Below are 3,823 nucleotides of genomic sequence, written 5' to 3' on the forward strand. Positions count from 1 at the left end.
GCTGTTGTGGATCTGTGGACCTGCAGCAACTACGGGGAAAGGCACCGCCCAATCACTGACAATCTCTGGAGGAAGAAACACAGGTAAAGGACCATGATCATCTGACAGGAGATGTTTAGCAGAGTCAGTCACTTACCTGGCTTAACAGTTCAGTCCATTCTCTGCCTGGAAGGCAGGATCCATCCGATGGACTGCCGAACGGGAACCAACCAGGTCTAATGGTGTTTGATCTGATCCTGATTGGTCTAACATCAAAGGCCACATTAAAAGTTTTCAGAGTGATTAGCCTCAGACCATATTCAGCTGATTACCGAAGCAAATTTAGATTTAAAGGACTTAGAAAACACATATTTTAAATAAAGAACTAGAAAACTGTAATGTGATAAGCAGATGTAAATCACATCTATCAGAAACAACACTGCTGGACCACCCTCCTTGTCAGAAATGAGGTTGCAAAGACAAAACAAACAAATCACCTCACTCCCTGCTGTTGAACTCCACAGCCGTTCATCAGAGTATTTATTTGGCAAATGCTCTCCAAGGCATCAGCATGATCCGTGCTTTGGATGCATGCCTTGGGTGTCCATCTGTTTGTCAACCTCAAAGAGGAAATGAGCGTGGTTAGGACAAGCGCCTGCACCCATGGTGTTTCCTAAATTCATCACACATCTTGAAAGGTTCTTGAAGGCATTTGAGGTTAGTCATTTTCCCTGTGTGGTGCTCAACGTCTCCCCATTATGACAGATTTCTGCCACAGAGAGGGTGGTCTGTTTTTCTCATTAGAGCTGAGAAAAAAAAATCTATTCAAGTAAGCTAATAATAGTGACATAACTCAGGGACAAACTCTTTTTTGAAGAACATAGGAAGCTGTGGGGAAAACGTGTCTCTTAGTCAATACCTTTGCATAAAAGTGTGTATATATACTTCAAAAACAGAAGTGAAATACTGTTTGATAGCGCCTCTCAGGTTGACACAAGAAGAAATCCGGCATCTGCACGAAAGAGATAACAGCCAGAGCGTATTCATGGAGTGACGGTTAGAATCTTTCAGGTTCCCCTGAAGATAAGCAATTCCAGAACAACTGTTCATAAATATGTTATGAATATATTGCCGGCAAAGTAAGGACAAAATTATTAAATGCAAAATTACTAAATGCAAACTGCACATCACTCTGAAAACCCCATTCTCACAGTGGGACATAGCATCATGGAGTGGTACTGTAATGGTTAACTTTGGGGTTGATCCAGGAAGAACACCCCCAAGAAGCTGCAAAAGATTTGATATATGGGTAGAAACTTATTCTAAACAAACAGCCAGAGCTACCAGAAATTGTTTCAACACATTGGTCCAAAATGCATTCAGCTTCTGAATGGTGTAGCCACCATATAAATAAATCTTATAAAGACTCTATAACTTGAAGACCTAAAAACTGGCGTTTGCATATGCAGTTTACTTAATGAACTTGTGCTATTCTGTCAAGAAAAATGGGCTAAAATTTGTACTTCAAACGTGCAAAGCTGGTAGAGATACAGCCTAAAAGACCTGCAGCTGTGATCATGTAAATGCTGTGGTTCTATAAAAGTGGAGGACCCCTGTTTTCAGCTATTTTTTCCCTGTACTTTGTTGTTATGTATTACTCTGTTGTTATTTTGAAAGGCATCACAGACATCAGTATATGGTATAACATATATCATACGTTGATTTAAGGAGATACATTGAGTACATGAATTTATTCAGAGTCAGACTCAAAGACAGCTCAGAGTTACCACTCCTGACCGAAGACCTGCTGTAAATCAGCTTCACTGTGGTCAATTATTAACCAAGATGGCTGATTCAGCTTTGCTCTCCTTCAGAAAATTTCTTTCAACTACTTCAGCATTTTTCAGACACCATCTTTTCTGCTACCCAAAGCAAACTCAGTTTTTCAGAAAGTTTTGTGATGACAGTTCCAGATAACGAGTACTGGTGAAGAGGGGCGGGGCGGATCAGTCCAGCACTGATCTAAACAAGAGGATTGTGAAAGTTTTCAGCTCTCAGTAGGAATGCAGTAACAGGTCTGGACCTGAACTTCCGCATAAAGCAGGAAGAAACAGTCAGAGAGCCCAAATGCAATCCACATCAGCACACCCAGATCTACGTGCATGTGGCCGTCATCTTTGGCTTGTTAAGCTTTTTTCTTGAGAGAGCGATAATTCAGAGGGGAGCAAATGTCCATGCGGCTTTTATATTGAAACTAACTGATGAATTGAGGATTATTACATTTGAAAAGGTGAGTTACATCTCTACTGGGTAAAGGTTTTACCTCCTGGTAACGGTAAACACACAGAGCTGCTCTTCTTTGTAGATAAAACCCAGAATATTATAATATTTATTGAATTCAGTTACTTTATATTGTGGGAGGGAATTGGTTTTTCTTTTTTTTCTTTGACAAAACACAGATTCTTTATAAGAGATGCAATAAAAACAAAATCTTACACATTTGCTTCAACTGAGAGACAGGAGTAATTTTAAGAAAATGAGAAAATAATGTTTGTTAAGCTTAGTAAACCACACCATTATTTTGTGAAGATAAAGCTGCCATGTGTTATACAATGAAGTGATAAAAAGGGTTTTATCTTCATATGTGTTTATTTCCATCTGGGTGTAACCTTCTTCAGCCTGAGACTTGATGTGCTTACACAATAACCACATAAAACTGATAGGTTGTTTTTTTTAAATCTTCTAACGTTGACAGCTTACTTATAAAAGAAACATTTAAAATCTCAATTTTTAGATCCGCATTTATTTATGTAAACTAAATTCATCTTTTCAAATGGATGAAGTAAAGGTTTAGTTTTTTGTGTTGTCAGGGACCATTTTAGTCACTGTGTACTTGGTCTGTGACTCATATGCAAACAGGGGATGTTGTGTTAAGATATATAAACTTGCTGAAAAATGTAGGTTCTTGTGTATTAAAGTATTTTAAAAAACTTTGCAAAAAAAGATAAGAAATCTTGATTTGTTTCTTGTCAGTTCAGTTTGCTGATTTTTATGTCCTGAGGCGCTATCTTTTTTCAGTTTTTCTACTTTGCTCTGCAGTCAATCCAGCTCTCTAAAAAACACGCTTAAGTCACCGAAGTACGTATTGAGATCTCATCCTGGTAAGACAGAGTTACTGGTGTGTAGAGCAGATGTCTGTTTTGCATTGACTAGCTGAATCTTAAAGGCTTTTTGTCAAGACTTACTGGATAAAGTGGTGCAAACATGCTTGACAAGTAGTAGATACTGGTTGCATGAGTATTTATCAGATTGTTCTGTTTATAATTGTTGTGCAGTTCTGCATTTTCACTCTATATTCAGATCTGAATATAAGTTCAGAAACATGAAGGATGTCAGTGCAAGAGGAAGTGAAAACTGTCATTGTTCTCTCCATCTCTCCTCACAGGGAACATAGCCCTAAGTTTCCAACTGCTTGTTTTCTTTTTGTAGTAGCTCTACTGAGAAAACAGCCACTTAACCGACATTATGCATATGCACTTAAGTTCTGAATAATCAAGCAGATAAATCACCTTTTTTTTCAACTGCTGTATATTTTACACAATGTGAAGTAGTTTTAGTAAAGCAAAAGAAAACCAAAGGTGAAGCACATTGCCAAATTAATTGATCTAACTTATTTAATATTCTTATTAAAAAGGAGTCATGTTTAAACTGGAGTTTAATCAGAGCTGGTTAAAGTGTATTACGCTTTTATTATCAGAGTAAAGCTGGTTGTTCCAGATAGGGATGCACGATATTGGGATTTTGGCCGATATCCGATTTGCCGATATTTTAAAACTCATGTAGC

At 37.8% G+C, this 3,823-nt stretch overlaps 1 protein-coding gene across 1 annotated transcript in view; it reads left to right on the top strand.

The window, feature by feature from the left end:
• Window positions 1–2,044: 2,044 nt before the first annotated feature.
• The window catches only part of apbb1ip (amyloid beta (A4) precursor protein-binding, family B, member 1 interacting protein), a 34,933-nt gene continuing 33,154 nt past the window's right edge, over window positions 2,045–3,823 (top strand). Inside the window, exon 1 of the mRNA XM_015390645.1 lies at window positions 2,045–2,269. The gene's annotated coding sequence lies outside the window, so the exon portion shown is untranslated. The remainder of the gene's footprint in view (window positions 2,270–3,823) is intronic.

The sequence above is a fragment of the Cyprinodon variegatus genome, unplaced genomic scaffold (assembly GCF_000732505.1).
Source record: "Cyprinodon variegatus isolate N-32 unplaced genomic scaffold, C_variegatus-1.0 Scaffold507, whole genome shotgun sequence".
Taxonomy (NCBI): domain Eukaryota; kingdom Metazoa; phylum Chordata; class Actinopteri; order Cyprinodontiformes; family Cyprinodontidae; genus Cyprinodon; species Cyprinodon variegatus.